This window comes from Salvelinus alpinus, chromosome 19, assembly GCF_045679555.1.
Source record: "Salvelinus alpinus chromosome 19, SLU_Salpinus.1, whole genome shotgun sequence".
Lineage (NCBI taxonomy): Eukaryota > Metazoa > Chordata > Actinopteri > Salmoniformes > Salmonidae > Salvelinus > Salvelinus alpinus.
In genome coordinates this window covers 42029092-42047116 of record NC_092104.1, presented here as the reverse complement: position 1 = coordinate 42047116, position 18025 = coordinate 42029092, and the positions used below count along the sequence as shown (strand labels likewise).

The following is an 18025-nucleotide window of genomic DNA, read 5'->3' as shown; positions in this document are numbered from 1 at the left end:
ATCCAGAATGTGACGAGCAATTCCAATCATCCTTTCCCAAGCACCTCGCATATCTAACACATGAGGGGGATTGAAAGTCCACGTGCATCCTTTGTCTTGAAGGTAAGTACTCATCTCAGAGTCAGCTGTTCTGATCTTCCGCTCTTTGCAGGCTCCAATGAAGTATGTGCCACTATCCGAGCAGAGTTGCTTTGCAGGTCTTCGGATAGAGAAGAATCTGGGGGTAGACATAGACTCTATCACTTTGATGTGTCCTGCTCTTGTACTCATGCAGGAGAACAGGACGACCCAGCATTTACTTTCAGCGCTGCCTCCTCTTGTTCGACGAGAGGTAATGCTCCAGGGTCCAAAGATATCCAGTCCAACATGAGTGAATGGAGGATCAGAGGCAAGTCTGTCTGCAGGTAAGTCTGACATATTTTGCTCTTCCAGTTTTCTGCAGATCACACACTTATGGATTATGCTGGATACCAATCTTTTACTTCCAGTGATGCACAATCCAGCTGACCGGACTGCGCCTTCAGTGAAGTGTCAACCCTGATGTGCAACTTGCTTATGGTATTGCCTCACTAATAGTGGCGACATGGTGGTTCTTGGGCATGATGAGAGGGTGTTTCTCTTCCCATGAAATATCAGCTGCCACTGTGCGATCTCCGATTCTTATCAACCCGTCCTTATCAATGATAGAGTCCAGCTTCTTTAGAGGACTGTGTTTTGTGACCTCTTCTCTTTTGTTGAGGCACTTGATTTCTTCTTTGAAGACTTCTTGCTGTACGCATCTAATGGTGGTGGTTTTGGCTTGTTTAAGGTGGTTGCCCTTATCACTGTCTGAAGCCCTGAAGAATTGTTCACCTAACACGTTTTTTGCGCTATTGGTTAGAGCCTGTAAGTAAGCATTTCACTGTAAGGGCTACACCTGTTGTATTCGGCGCATGTGACAAATAAACATTGATTTTTGATTTGGAGAAGGATTTGGCTATGTGGATTAGTTTTGCGATTGCTCAGGTGAGCGACTTCCAGCTGGAGAATCGTTCGAACCTGTGTGAGCCAAGTTGGTCTTCAGTAGCTTCGGTAGTGAATGTTGTGACTTGCGGCCCGGATCTCTGTGTAAGTATCTGATCCCACAAGTTCAAAGGTTTCTGACTGACTAGTCTCTTCTTTCTCTATCTTTGTCAGGAAGAGTGGACCTGAGAACCAGGTGGTGTATTTGAGGATGCTTGCTAGCACAGGCCTAGATCCATGATCTGCTGGATTTTTTTACTTACTGACTTGGTGACACTGGTCTGGCTGTGTGGACTTCCTTATGTGTATCACTCTGTTTGACACATAGACATAGAATCTTCTTGAGGTGTTGTGAATATATCCTAGCACAATCTTGCTCTCTGTGTAGAACTTCACTGCATGAATCTCGATGTCCATCTCATCAATGATCAGGTCTGCCATCTCAACTGCTAAGACAGCGGCACAAAGCTCTAGGCGTGGAACAGTGTGAGCAGGACGTGGAGACAGTTTGTACTTTCCCATGATGAACCCAACATGACCTCTTCCTTCGACATCGACCACTCTGAGGTAGACTACAGCTGATATGGCCATAGTAGATGCATCTGAGAAGACGCAAAGTTCTCTTTGCTGCGTGGAAGACAAGGAGACAGGGACATAATGCCTTCGAATAGTGAGCTGTTCGAGTTCCATCAGTGAGTCTTTCCACAGTTTCCACTGCATCTCTTTCTCTTCTGGTAGAGGGGTGTCCCATTCACATTGTTCATGTTCAGTAGAGATTTCTCTCATTAGAGCCTTGCTTTGCATAGTGATAGGTGCTACAACCCCAAGGGGGTCGAATAGGCTGTTCTTGTAAATGGCTTCTCTTCTAGGGATACACGAAAGGTGAAGCTGTCTGTTTCCAGATTCCAACTGATGCCTAGGCTTTGCTGACGAGGATCCAGATCTTTGAGATCTTTTGAGCAATCCTCTGGAAGAAATACATCCATGACTTTGCTGCTGTTGGAGCCTATCTTGTGCAGCCACAGCTGGAGAGAGGCTGTTGTACTTTCATCCTGTATTCTGGGATATATTTGCTAAGGTTGTTATCTTCATACCACAGGAACCTCAGGTAATCTCAGTGGTCTGCTCTGACGAAGAAGCAGTAGAATATCTGTTGCACATCAGCTGTGACTGTAATACGTTCTTTTCGGAATCAGATGAGGACTCAGAGGAGTGTGTTATTCAAGTCTGGTCCACTGAGGAGGACATAGTTGAGGGAGACACCTTCATGCTTAGCACTGGAGTCAAACACTATTCATATCTGAACTGGTTTTTGGGTATGATACACACCAGAGATGAGTGAGTCCCTACATTCTTATTTTCCCTTCAACAGTGGAGCTTTTTCAGCTTGGTCTTTGTCGAAGATCTTCTGCATGAAATCATGAAAGTGTTCTTTCATGTCCGGCTTTCTCTTCAGAGTACGTCGCAGAGAAGTGAGTCGTTTTAGTGCCAGTTCTATGTTGTTAGGGAGTTGACGCCAGGATGAACGGAAAAGTAGAGGAGCTACCCAGCTTTTAGACTTGTCCACGAAGACTTCTCTGTCCATGAGCTCAAGGAAGATGCTATCTTTAATTGATGGGGCTGGCTTGTGTTCTTTCAAACTCTTTGCATCCGAAGTTGTCCGTATCTCGTGCCACGAAAAGGCCCAACCCCCAGCCCGGTTCCGAGAGAGATACACAGAGAGCCAAGGCCTTTTCACATAAATACATTAATGATTTCTTACTCCAAGTGGGCGGCGGTTCATGTGCAAAGTATAGGAGTACTGTAAGTGAGAGTAGTTTCTAAATGTACTGTAACAACGTTAAGTGTCTCTGTCCCTCTCACCCTCTCCATGTCTTTTGTAACAAGCAGCCATATTGTTGTCAGTCCGCTAGGGACCTGTTTTTAACGCATTAAGTGTATATGTTTATCCTGTGTTACCATTAAATTAGCTAGTAAATAAATAATTAAATCAATTTGTGTAGTACTGAATCATAAGTAAGGCTCGGGTTTTTGCAGATGCAAGGCGGTTTCCACTTTTCAAAATGATGATATGATACGAGTTTATGATTAATAAGTTGACTGTTTATAGATGTGATAGGTAAATCCCTTTTAGAGTTTAATTCAGGAGACGGTAACTCTTTAAAGAACCGCTCTCGTGGTGCCCCAAAGATCCACTTGCAGCCCAAGTTTCAGCCTCCTGGCAGATGCAACCAGGTTTTTGGCTTAAATGTCCTAGTACTGGGTAAAGCTCATGATGCCATTGACCTTAACCGAGACCAATGGAAGCAAAATAGCCTCATAACATCAGATCAACCACCATATTTTACAGTAGGAGTATGAGGCTATTTTCTGCTCATGCATTCACATTTCGACGCCAAACCCTCCACCAGTGGTGTAAGTTGGCAAAGAGTTCTATTTTCATAATCTTATTCTTTTTTTTCTTTTTTTAAACTTTTGATTAGAATCCCAGAAAATACCTACTCCTCCGCCCTCCTGCTCCAAGAGTGCAGTCATCTGACTTGCATGCAGTGGCCACTGGCTGCTGGCACCGGGCAGGTGACTTGAATACTGGTAGGAGGCAACTTTTGAGTTGTGTGTCTCTCACTGTTCGTGACAAAGAATGGGGAAATTCGACTGTTTGTTATTAAGAGGCAGATGTCAGCAGCAGAACAAAACAAAAACGTTTTAAATTAGTATGTTTCACTCTGATCTTTTCCAATGTCAATAATCTCTCGTTTTCTCTAGGCCTAGGAGTCACTAGCTTGCAAACAATTTATGATAAGTGAGTGTGTTGTTGCAGAAATTAAATAGGCATATATATTGACCTATAAATGTTTATTATGAAATAGAAATACTAATATATATATATAAATAGGCCTATAAATGTTATGAATTATGAAAGTCACATTTTGGGAGGAGGGGGAGCTTTGTTATTGGGCACAGAGGGTTAGTGTTAGGTGCTTCAGTACAGTCAGGGAGAGATAGTAACATGTTACTAGAGAGCATCAAGTCGAAGTATGAATAACTTTGTCCCAGAGCTAGCTATTGTTTTTAAGAACAACCTGCTGTGACCCAGTGTAAACCATAGAACATGTCAACAATTGTTTACGGAAAGTTTCTACAGTTCAAGAAAACAAAGTGCGTTGTGTTTATTCAACAGAGAGAACAAGGCTAGGGAGGGAAATAGGGGATGACCAGAGAATACCATACAGCACTCTCAAGACATCACAGAGACAAACAACACTCTGATCCTTTGTATTGAAGCTACAGGACACTTGACAGGACTTCCACTGTGGAGGAAAGGGAAGTGAAGCTCCAGCTGCGTTTCTCATGTCCCTCAGAGGTCATTCTTCCTGCCTGACATCACGGCAGCTCCTCTCACACTGTCATCACACAGATGCTCCTTTAACCAATTGACTATCAACAACCAATATGTTATTAATTATCAGTAAAGCATAATATCCCAGTTTATTTCTTCATACTAAACAATTAAAGGTGTAGTCAATAGCATCCATGTTGCTTTATTGTAATAATATGTAATAAGTTGTTCCCATGATAGTGTTAATCTGTGCTGAAGGTCACAGTGTGTTAAAGGATCGGACCCTTTTTTTTCAATTTTTGCCTAAAATTACATACCCAAATCTAACTGCCTGTAGCTCAGGCCCTGAAGCAAGGATATGCATTTTCTTGGTACCATTTGAAAGGAATCACTTTGAAGTTTGTGGAAATGTGAAAGGAATGTAGGAGAATATAACACATTAGATCTGGTAAAAGATAATACAAAGAAAAAACAAACATTTTTTTGTATTTTTTTTGTACCATCATCTTTGAAATGCAAGAGAAAGGCGATAATGTATTATTCCAGCCCAGGTGGAATTTAGATATTGGCCACTAGATGGCAGCAGTGTATGTGCATATTTTTAGTCTGATCCAATGAACCATTGCATTTTTGTTCAAAATGTTGTATCAAGACTGCCCAAATGTGCCTAATTTGTTTATTAATAACTTTTCATGTTCAAAACTGTGCACTCTCCTCAAACAATAGCATGGTATTCTTTCACTATGATAGCTACTGTAAATTGGACAGTGCAGTTATATTAACAAGAATTTAAGGAATGTTCTTCTCAGTACAGAACGGGTCTTTGAAGTCCTATGCATTTCCACTGCATCCGGCCTGCTGCATGTGTGTGTTTGTGGATGTTATGCGTCATCATGGGATAGTTTACCCTTTAGGGGAAGTGCTCCTCAACAACAGCCTTTTATGGATGCAGAAAGACAAATAGGTCCCCATGCAGCTTCAGAAGTCACATCTGTCTGATCATCTCCAACCGGAAAGCTATGTTCCTCAGGGTGGGACACTTCCTACAAAGGGCTTTATGTATGAATTGTATAACATCCTCAGAAATGACAACCCTTACGTCAACCAGTATTGGTTGACATGGCTTTTTAGTGACCCTACCTGCTCAGACTAAACCTGCTACAACGATAATAACTTATCAGTAAGTCAACAACCAATGTTTAGTGATTCGTCCTTTTGTTATAGCTGTAGCTAAGTCTCCCTCTGCTCTTTCCCTCTGAGCTCTAGTGTTATTAATCCTCCCAGTGGATCTGTATTTGTCCAATTAACAGACTGATAAAACATCAGCTGAGAAAGGCTACACTGAGAGATGAATACTAGTTAAATAATACACTACACCTAGGAGAATAACAGGGTTTTACCTCCATGCATAAGAAGTTCTTGAAGTTTTCTGGATTGACTGACTTTCATGTCTTAAAGTAATTATGGACTGTTGTTTATCTTTGCTTATTTGAGCTGCTCTTGCCATAATATGGACTTGGTATTTTACCAAATAGGGCTATCTTCTGTATACCACCCTTAACTTGTCACAACCCAACTGATTGGCTCAAACGCATTAAGGAAATAAATTCCACAAATTTACTTTTAACAAGGCACACCTGTTAATTGAGATGCATTCCAGGTGACTACCTCATGAAGCTGGTTGAGAGAATGTCAAGAGTGTGCAAAGCTGTCATCAAGGCAAAGGGTGACTACTTGAAGAATCTCAAATGTAACATATATTTTGATTTGTTTAACACTTTTTGGTTACTACATGATTCCATATGTGTTATTTCATATTTGGGATGTCTTTATTTTTTCTATTTTCTACAATGTAGAATAATAGTAAAGAAATCCTGGAATGAGTAGGTGTGTTCAAACTTTAGACTGGTACTGTATATTTTGAATCAATGGTTGTGTCGTGAGAGACGTTTACAATCCAAATGAATGCATAGCACTTTGTATAGCACTTTGTGACATCGGCTGATGTAAAAAGGGCTTTATAAATACATTTGATTGATTGATTGATTGCACATTGACAGGTTTTTAATTTAAAAAACTGCATTACAAGTCTGACCAGTTTGGAGTTTTGTACAGAGAATTGTGAAAATGTACCACATACTTGTGAAAATAGTCAGCATACATAATGAATGTCTGTGTTATCTGGCTTGCTTTGCTGTCATAGCATTATGTTTCAGTGTGTATTAAAAATACTACCAGTGCGTCATAAGATGTGTTAACCAGTAAAACAGGGGAGAAAGGACATCCCTATTCAAGGGAAAAGGACAGAACGTGATATGTGGAGTAATGGGTAAGCCTTGATTCTGTCGACCCTGTGAGTTGGTCCTCTCCGGTGAGACAAACTCTGTGTGCTCTCACCTGCCATGTGTGTAATGTGAGTGGGTTCTAGAAGGCTGGGGGACATTTGCATGCTAGAGGTCAGTACCACACAAGGATGTCTGTGTTCCACACAACAATGGGGTCTGAGAGCGTATGACAGGTGGATATTAAAAATGATACCGGGCCAGGATTGATTCAATCCATGGTCAATGTCATTAGACCTGGACTTGCTAGACCCCAGGACTACAGGGCATGAACGATGATACACAATCTCCAGTACAATCAATCATATTGAAGAGATAGACGTATGGAAAATCCTCTCGTCTCTAACCTACTGAATTCAACCCTTCAATTGGAGTCATAATCTGTGCTGTGGCCCATATGCCCAGACAACCCAATAGACAGAGGAACCGAGGGGATAGAGAGGGACAGAAAGGGACAGAGAGGGGAGAGAACCACAGATGGGTCCACATTCTTCAGACTTTCCGAAGGCTTGTGCAGTAATATCTTCACCGCTGTGGGTCTATGTCAGTTGATATACTATTTTATAGACTGTGCAAGAAAGGAAGGGACCGGATAACGGCTGAAGGAAACATTGAATCATTCCATCACTGAAGTGACTGCACAGTAGAAAACTCCTCCATGGATTCTACATCTATAGATAGACTGCCAATTCATACAAAGTCTCTTTCTGTTCTTTTTGGATAATATGACTTCTAAAGCATACAATGTTTTTCCATGTTAACAAACTGCTCTCACCAACAATAAAACCAATGCAAGACAAGCAAGGCAATGATTGATTACATAATCATAATCAATTCTATAAACATGACTATGGAAATCCAGGGAGTAATTCCAGAACAGAGCTACAGAGCTGCTGAGCTGTTGTCCCTGCGATGGAGGGAGGGTGGGTTCTGGGTATTGCTCTGCTCCACATTGCTGAGTTTAATATGGAAAACTCTGACACACAAACATACACACTGAGGAAACATTACAGCACACCAGCTCTTTCCTAAAACCCCTATAAGTCTGTGACCTGAAGTTAACACAGGAATGAAAACCAAAGTCATTTATTTATTTTTAACGTACTGTAAATGGTGGTAATGTTTGCTTTAAAGAAATTCCATCTCTGGAAGAGATCAGTGTTTTGGGGATAAAAGTATGACTGCAGCACACTTGGAGCAGGCCTATTAATAGCCTATTAATACCCTGATGAAGACAGCTTGTCTGTCGAAACATTGGTAATGAAATTATTGCATCTGAGCTCCTAGAGTGTGAGGCTCTCCTTTTCTTTTTCGAGTGTTCTACTCCACTAGCCATCGCCTCGGCTAAAAAGGTGTGTGTTTTTTTCTCCTCCCTATTAATAGCGTGTGCCACCCTGCAGCCTGAAAGTCACACCAGGAGATTTTGGGAGGGAGACCTTGAGCTACTCCGTCAATGAGATTTGATGCAGTGACAAGTTCACTGATGAGCTTGGTCATTGTAAAGTCGCAGTGCGCCTTTCCCTCATAAATGCATTCTATATGTCCTCTCTACACACCTACACATGCATATGCAAACACATACACATACAACCTCACACACAATCACAGATGCCACGTCGATATTGATAGGAAGTGCACATGATTGTGTAGGGTTTCCAAATCACTAGCTCTCCCTCACAGCATGTGCCACATGTAACTTTACACACATCCAGCGTCTTTGTGGGGAGGAGGAATAGGAAAGTAAAAAGGCAAAATAGCAACTTACTTTTTTTCCTTTGGAGAGGAAGAGAGAGGCTGCAGCATAGTGTTTTTTCCTCACTGTGAAATTGCCAATCTAAAAACCCAAAACACAGAAAAGTATCCGCTCTCTGTGCATCTGTTATCTAGAGCAGTCCCACACTGCTGATGCTCCCTGGGACAAGGATGGAACTCAACTCAGAGTTCTCAGGCTCTAAGACAAGGAGCTGAGAGAGGTCCCCGCCTCTCAGCCAATCCCACAGCTCCTCCAGTCCACTCCATTCCACCAGCCCCGCCTCCCTCTTGAAGTTCCCATGGTGGTGGACAGGGAAGGAACAGAGGATGAGAGAAGAGGAGGATGTCACAGTGACAAAAGAGAGAGTAGGATAGGACAGGGAAGGGAAGAGAGTGGGATAGAGGTGTAAGCTGAGAGAATGGAAAGTATTTCTGTAGAATATACAGGATAGAAAAATGGAGAGGAGGAGAAGAGAGGGGATATTGCACTGTAGGACTCTCTCTTTCTCTCTCTCTTTATTTTGTAATCTGTTTTGCTGTGCCAGACACCCATTCACTAGCTACAGACTGTATAGTACCAGTAAGGCCATATCACATTACAGAGAGGGCTGCAGGGTGGAGAGAAGCAAAGCCTGTTTGGGGCACTTGTATTTATTTTTTTGCAAAATGTTCCCATTAATATCTATTTAGAAAGCTTGTCTCAAATATTACTTGTGACTTGTTTATAGCTACAGTGATAGTCAATCAATCAAATGTATTTATAAAGCCCTTCTTACATCAGCTGATGTCACAAAGTGCTATACAGAAACCCAGCCTAAAACCCCAAACAGCAAGCAATGCGGATGTAGAAGCACGGTGGCTAGGAAAAACTCCCTAGAAAGGCCAGAACCTAGGAAGAAACCTAGAGAGGAACCAGGCTCTGAGGGGTGGCCAGTCCTCTTCTGGCTGTGCCGGGTGGAGATTATAACAGTACATGGCCAAGATGTTCAAACGTTCATAGATGACCAGCAGGGTCAGATAATAATAATCACAGGGTTGTAGAGGGTGCAACAGGTCAGCACCTCAGGAGTAAATGTCAGTTTGTTTTTCATAGCTGATCATTCAGAGTTAGAGACAGCAGGTGAGGTAGAGAGAGAGTCCAAAACAGCAGGTCTGGGACAAGGTAGCACGTCCGGTGAACAGGTCAGGGTTCCATAGCCGCAGGCAGAACAGTTAAAACCGGAGCAGCAGCATGACCAGACTGGGGACATCAGGCCAGGTAGTCCTGAGGCATGGTCCTAGGGCTTAGGTCCTCTGAGAGAAAGAGAGAAAGCAAACTTAAATTAACACAGGACACCGGATAAGTAGAAATACTCCAGATATAACAGACTGACCTTAGCCCCCCGACACATAAACTATTGCAGCATAAATACTGGAGGCTGAGACAGGAGGGGTTGGGAGACACTGTGGCCCCGTCCAACGATACCCCCGGACAGGGCCAAGCAGGTGACAGTAACAGGTGTTCACTGTTTTCATACCAGGTTCAGTAAATCAGATGAACAACTGTCTTTATATTTCACCTCATTTGGCTTTAGTGTACAAGGGTCCACACATACACAATGTTTCATGGATCAGAAAACATATAGCAAGAGTGAACCGTGTACATATAGTCTTGGGTTGTGCGTTTACTTTAGTAACACTGAGTTGAATTCTGCTACATCCCTCTGACACACACAAACACACACACACAACCATATAATCAGCAAGACAACTAACTCTCCCATTCGAATAACTTCTGTATCTTCAGCTGCTGTCGTGAATTTAGACCATCCACATAGCACATATACATTAACTAAATTACAAGGCCATTCATGCTGATTTTTCTATTCTCATCATTATACAATAAGATGAAGGCAGGAGTGACATACTCAGCATGTTCTGCAGTGCCACGGAGACAGCCACAGAGTTGCTTCATTTGCATAATGCTGAGGCATTGCCTGTCATCTTCACTTAGGCTTTCTGTGTCCTAGCGAGTGTACTAGAGCTGACCGCATTTAGTCGACTAGTCGATTGTTTGGTCGTTAGGTTGTTGTTCGTAACAAATATATATATATATATATATATATATATATATATATATATATATATATATATATATATATATATATATACACACATGTATATGCGCCCATCTGAGTGAACTAATCCATTGTGGAGGCCTAGACTAAAAGTCCATTTATGCTTGATTAGAAAATGTGGTAGGAGGCTCCATATGGAGGGTGTGAGGCATGTAAATTGAGCTCTGTACTGCATCATCATGAGCCTTCCAAATTTTGTAACAATGTGGAGGGCTCTGTATAGCTCCACATTGACATGATTGGTTGACGGTAGGTGGGGGTACATTCTGTATTATCACAAACTCACTTCATTGACAACAGCTCTGCACTGCTCCGCGAAGCGTAAAAAGTAAGAATGCCCTGACTTCTGATGAGGCCATTCTTGCCCTGACTTCTGATGAGGCCATTCTTGCCCTGACTTCTGATGAGGCCATTTCACTGTAAATGCTGCATGGCCAATGCAGACATAGGATTGACCATGCGCCCAGATGCACAATGCACTTCTCTCTCCAGAATGTGTTCTCCCGCCAATTTGTGCCCATTCATTGTTTCATAACTTCATTGTGTGAATTGTTTGTGTTTGATTGTTAGTATACTACAATGTTTGTTACTTTGGTTACGGTCATTTATTTTAATGCATTCAATATTGTTATTCCGTCTTCCTGTTCTCATTTTCGGAGTGGACACATTGTTTGCCGAGTGCACAACCTATGCTACACTTGTGAGAAACACGTTTTGGTTTATTTCATTCCATTTATGAGTCCTGTCAATTTAGTCACAGTCGTGTGTATAGGTGGCAGGGAAGTCAGGCGCAGTAGAATCAAAACTTGGTGGAATGGAGTAGTTTAATAACTTAAAACACATAACTCCAAAACCATAAAAATACAATGAAACAAAATGGGTACGAGGACCCGTCGCGCACCAAATACAAAACACGAATACTGAACATAAAACAATCTCTGACAAAGACATGAGGGGAAACAGAGGGTTAAATACACAACAGGTAATGAATGGGATTGAAACCAGGTGTGTAGGAAGACAAGACAAAACCAATGGAAAATGAAAAATGGATCAATGATGGCTAGAAGACCGGTGACGTTGACCTCCGAGCACCGCCGGAACAAGGAGAGGCTTCAATTTAGGCAGAAGTCGTGACAGGAGCGCTCATGCCAATGTTGAGTAAGGATGCGCACACATAGAAGTAGGCTTATAGGCTACCTGGCCTGCGTGCAAATGTAGGCATATAAATGTGCCCATTTGGGGATCTGATAGTATTTCTGATTGGTTTAACGCACTAGTCAACAATGGGGGAGTGGTTGCTTCCAACAAGAGCACAAAATGTGTGCAATTTTCTAGCCATCTTTGAAAAGCAAATACAATTTTATTTGTCACATGTGTCGAATACAACAGGTCTCAGCCTCCTGTCAGCTTCCTCAGCCTCCTGAACCGTGAAATGTTTACAAGCTCTCATTGGTTGCCCTCAATGTAGTTCAAGAAATAGAGTTAAGAAAATATTTACTAAATAAACTAAAGTAAAAAATAAATAACATTACCGAGGCTATATACAGGGTGTACCAGTACTGAGTCAATGTGCAGGGATACAGGTTAGTCGAGGTAATCTGTACATGTAGTTAAGGGTAAAGTGATTATGCATAGATAACAAACAGCAAGCAGCAGCACTGTTAATTCAAAAAGGGGGGTGGGGGTGTCAATGTAAATAGTTTGGGTGGCCATTTGATTAATTCAGGTGTTGTCAGGTAAAGAGATTTTTTTCTTAAAGGGGCAGTGTTGTATTTTGAGACATCTTGATTAAGCTAAGTAGCCAATAGGCAGAGCGTAGCATAATATGTCTGATTCTCTGTAATAATGGTATGGGAATAATAATGGATTTTATTTTGTAAAGTGGTTTCTTGCATCAATCACAACATTTTCAGTCACCTCCTTGTCTGAAAGACAAATGGATAAAGAGGTTCATGTCAAGCCCTGTATGTTTTTTTTTCTTCAAAAGTCTCTTGGAATGTAGGCCTACATTGAACACCACACATTGGCTGCTAATGTAGGCTGAATGGAACAACTATTTCCATGTTAAAATGTTATGGGATGCATTTTCTCCATTTTCTGCCACTCTGGTAGGCCTACATTATGATCCAATAGCCACAGTAACCTACTAACTTAAAGCGGGTACAGCCTCAGTGTTCACAGTTAACACGCACTGGAAGTTGCACAGAATTTTCACAATGTTCATGTTAGTGCTCAGCAGACCTGAAATTTGCTCAGTGCTCAAAAAATAAGAGGGAACATTGACTGGGACCCTTTCCATCCACAATATGAAAACACTAAGCTAATAGCAAGGGAGGGGAAATCCGGCTGTAACGTAACAAAATGTGGAAAAAGTCAAGGGGTCTGATTACTTTCCGAATGCACTGTACATAAGCATTGATGTAGTCTGTGGCTTTTTGAGTCTGAGCACAAAGGCAGGTACAGTTAGTGATCTGGCACCTCTCAAATTTGACTTTCTTTGTTCCGGCACCTATTTTCCTGGATCCGGTATCTCTTGCAACATGATTTATTTAAAAAAATCCCTGCTTGCACTGTAAACATTCTAATAAAAGCGATCAGAGTTAAATCAAGTTGCCTCCTCGCTATTTCTCACTCCCCCTAGAAAAACCATCACATAAAAGTGTGGTGATACTTCTGCGTAATCATCCTATCCACACTGAATTCAGACCTGATGTCTTATTTGTACATACAGGTTAAGGGACGGCCCGGCGGGGTAAGTAACTGTTCTTAAAACAGGTCTTACTGGTGGTCAGCTAGTGAAGAGGTCTGACAATTACATTCACTACAACAGTGAATGATGATGTTGATGTGTACAGTTGAAGTCGGAAGTTGACATTCACCTTAGCCAAATACATTTAAAATCAGTTTTTCACATTTCCTGACATTTAATCCTAGTAAAAATTCCCTGTCTTAAGTCAGTTAGGATCACCACTTTACTTTAAGAATGTGAAATGTCAGAATAATAGGAAAGAATGTTTTATTTCAGCTTTTATTTCTTTCGTCACATTCCCAATGGGTCAGAAGTTTACATACACTCAATTACTATTTGGTAGCATTGCCTTTAAATTGTTTAACTTGGGTCAATCGGTCCGGGTAGCCTTCCACAAGCTTCCCACAATAAGTTGGGCAATTTTGGCCCATTCCTCCTGACAGAGCTGGTGTAACTGAGTCAGGTTTGTAGGCCCCCTTGCTAACACACTTTTTCAGTTCTGCCCATACATTTTCTATATGATTGAGTTCAGGGCTTCGTGATAACAACGCCAATACCTTGACTTTGTTGTCCATTTTGCCACAACTTTGGAAGTATGCTTGGGGGTCATTGTCCATTTGGAAGACCCATTTGCAACCAAGCTTTAACTTCCTGACTGATGTCTTGAGATGTTGCTTCAATATATCCACATAAGTTAGTTGCAAACTGTAGTCTGGCTTTTTTATGGCGGTTTTGGAGCAGTGGCTTCTTCCTTGCTGAGCAGCCTTTCAGGTTATGTCGATATAGGACTCGTTTTACTGTGGATAAAGATACTTTTGTACCTGTTTCCTCTACTGTCCTCTACTGTCCTTTACTGTCCTCAATCTACACACAATACCTCATAATGACAAATCAAAAACAGTTTTTTAGACATTTTTGCAAATGTATTAAATATAAAAAACTGGAGTATCACATTTACATAAGTATTCAGTCCCTTTACTCAGTACTTTGTTGAAGCACCTTTGGCAGCGATTACAGCCTCGAGTATGACGCTACAAGCTTGGCACACCTGTATTTGGGGAGTTTCTTCCATTCTTCTCTGCAGATCCTCTCAAGCTCTGTCAGGTTGGATGGGGAGCGTTGCTGCACAGCTATTTTCAGGTCTCTCCAGAGATGTTTGATCGGGAACAAGTCCAGGCTTTGTCTGGGCCACTCAAGGACATTCAGAGACTGGTCCCGAAGCCACTCCTGCATTGTCTTGGCTGTGTGCTTAGGGTCGTTGTCCTGTTGGAATGTGAACCTTCGCCCCCAGTCTGATGTAATGAGAGTTCTGGAGCAGGTTTTCATCAAGGATCTCTATGTACTTTGCTCCGTTCATCTTTACCTCGATCCTGACTAGTCTCCCTGAAAAACATCCCCACAGCATGATGTTTCCACCACCATGCTTCACCGTAGGGATGGTTCCAGGTTTCCTCCAGACATGGTGCTTGGCATTCAGGCCAAAGAGTTGAATCTTGGTTTCATCAGACCAGAGAATCTTGTTTCTCATGGTCAGAGAGTCTTTAGGTGCCTTTTGGCAAACTCCAAGAGGGCTGTCATGTGCCTTTTACTGAGGAGTGGCTTCTGTCTGGCCACTCTAACATAAAGGTCTGATTGGTGGACTGCTGCAGAGATGGTTGTCCTTCTGGAACGTTCTCCCATCTTCACAGAGGAACTCTGGAGCTCTGTCAGAGTGACCATTGGGTTCTTGGTCACCTCCCTGACCAAGGCCCTTCTCCTCCGATTGCTCAGTTTGGTCGGGTGGCCAGCTCTAGGAAGAGTCTTGGTGTTTCCAAACTTCTTCCATTCCAAAAATGATTGAGGCCACCGTGTTCTTGGGGACCTTCGATGCTGCAAAAATATTTTCCTACTCTTCTCCAGATCTGTGCCTCGACACAATCCTGTCTCTGAGCTCTACGGACAATTCCTTCAAACTCATGGCTTGGTTTTTGCTCTGACATGCACTGTCAACTGTAGGACCTTATATTGACAGGTGTGTACCTTTCCAAATCATGTCCAATCAATTTAATTTACCACAGGTGGACTCCAATTAAGTTGTAGAAACAGCTCAAGTATGATAAATAGAAACAGGATGAACCTGAGCTCAATTTCGAGTCTCATAGTATGTAAATAAGTTATTTCTGTTTTTTCTATAAACCTGTTTTCGCTTTGTCATTTTGGGGTATTGTTTGTAGATTGCTAAGGATTTGTATTTATTTAATCCATTTTAGTATAAGGCTGTAACGCAACAAAATGTGGAAAAAATCAAAGTGTCCAAAGGCACTGTATGTGATTTCATGTGCATATGGTATGTAATGTTTTCCACACTTTTTTCACAAAAGAGGTAGGCCTACATAAAAAGGCACCTGATTTTCAGGATGATTAAGTGTATGTATGACTAATAAACGTCACACATTCTTGACATCCGTAGCACACTGAATGTAGCAGATAGACATTTCATGTCATTAGAGTTAAAGGACTGTAATACATTCTGTGCTCCAACAGCCTTGGCTCTGCCCAACTCCTGGCTTGTTCTGCCCACTATGCTTCATTTGCTCCCATTGAAAATGACACAGATGAACAATCGGGGTTAGTTATAAATACTGTATATTTGGTAAATCATTGGTTGCGTGCCGCTAGTTGCATCATGGGTGCCCCTCCAGGACACTAGGTGGCAGTAATGCGCTCACAAGCTACTCATAAGACAAATGAAGAAGACATAGTCCTGCTCTCCTGATTGTAGAAGGAGGGGTGACGTTTTTGAGGTTTGAAAGATGGTGGAAGCGGAAACACTGTTTGATTTGGATGGAGCGTTGCGTAAAGTTAATGGAAATGAGTGGGAAAATGTAGCATTGACGAATGGAGCAAAACGGGCTAAAGTTGTTAATGAAGATAGGCCTCGGTCTAACAATGCATCATTCCTTGTTTAAGTGTTTTTGGGAGATCCAGTTGCAGTCAAAGAGATAATGGAGGTCACACTGGGAAAGGTGGAGTCAATCAAAGTGGCCAGGAGTGGTATAGTACTGATTTATTGTACACTGAAAAATATAAACGCAACATACAACAATTTCAAAGATTTGACTTAGTTACAGTTCATATATGGAAATCAGTAAATTTAAATAAATTCATTAGGACCTAATCTATGGATTCCACATGACTGGGAATAATATACCTTGGTCACACATACCTTAAAAAAAAGGTAGGGGAATGGTTCAGAAAACTAGTCAGTATCTGGTGTGACCACCATTTGCCTCATGCAGCGCGACACATCTCCTTCTCATAGAGTTGATCAGTCTGTTGATTGTGGCCTGTGGAATGTTGTCTCACTCCTCTTCAATGGCTATGCGAAGTTGCTGGATAATGGCGGAAACTGGAACAGGCTGTTGTACACGTCAATCCAGGGCATCCCAAACATGATCAATTGATGACATGTTTGGTGAGTATGCAGGCCATGGAAGAACTGGGACATTTTCAACTTCCAGGAATTTTGTACAGATCCTTGCACCATGGGGCCGTGCATCATCATACTAAAACATGAGGTGATGGCGGCAGATAAATGGCATGACAATAGATCTCAGGATCGATAAAAATCAAATTATGTTCATTGTCCGTAGCTTATGCCTGCCCATACCATAACCCCATCGCCAACATGGGGAACTCTGGTCACAATGTTGACATCAGCAAACCGCTCACCCACACGACGTCATACATGCTGTCTGCCATCTGCCCGGTACAGTTGAAACTGGGATTCATCCGTGAAGAGCACACTTCTCCAGCATGCCAGTGGCTATCGAAGGTGAGCATTTGCCCACTGAAGTTGGTTACGACGCCGAACTGCAGTCAGGTCAAGATTCTGGTGAGGATGACGAGCACGCAGATGAGCTTCCCGAAAGCTGAAAGTTTGTGCAGAAATTATTTGGTTGTGCAAACCGACAGTTTCATCAGCTGTCTGGGTGGCTGGTCTCAGACGATCCCACAGGTGAATAAGCCTGATCTGGAGGTCCTGGGCTGGCGTGGTTACCTGTGGTCCACATTTGTGAGGCCGGTTGGACATACTGCCAAGTCATCTAATACGACGTTGGAGGCGGCTTATGGTAGAGTAATTAACTTTCAGTTCTATGGAAACAGGACTGGTGGACATTCCTGCAGTCAGCTTGGTAATTGCATGCTCCCTGAAAACTTGAGACATCTGTGGCATTGTGTTATGTGACAAAACTGCACATTTTAGAGTGACCTTGTATTGTTCCCAGCACAAGGTGCACCTGTGTAATGATAATTCTGTTTAATTAACTTCTTGACACACCTGTCAGGTGGATGGACTATCTTGGCAAAGGAGAAATGCTCACTAACGGGGATGTAAACAAATTTGTGCACAAAATTTGAGGTAAATGAGGTTTCTGTGGCTATGGTACATTTCTTGGATCTTTATTTCAGCTCATGAAACATTGGACCAACACTTTACATGTTGCGTTCATATTTTTGTTCAGATTTTATTTGAAGAACAAAAGGAAAGTGCATTGTGTCTCTGGGTATTAAAGGAGTATGAAGAAATCTTTGATTTTCTGAACAGGGCACCAGTGAAAGGTGTCATCTCTGGCGACATGGTGGAATTTGAGACGGAAAATCTAAAGCACCAAGTACCAGGAGTAGGGGATGCACGTCGATTGAACCGTATGGTGAATGGAAGGAAAGAGGAAAGGCTATC

General features: G+C 42.1%; 1 protein-coding gene across 1 annotated transcript in view; it reads right to left on the bottom strand.

The window, feature by feature from the left end:
* Positions 1 to 8616, bottom strand: part of LOC139545637 (3',5'-cyclic-AMP phosphodiesterase 4D-like) — a 59510-nt gene extending 50894 nt beyond the window's left edge. The window contains exon 1 of the mRNA XM_071353613.1: positions 8450 to 8616. The gene's annotated coding sequence lies outside the window, so the exon portion shown is untranslated. The remainder of the gene's footprint in view (positions 1 to 8449) is intronic.
* Between the last annotated feature and the right edge of the window lie 9409 nt (positions 8617 to 18025).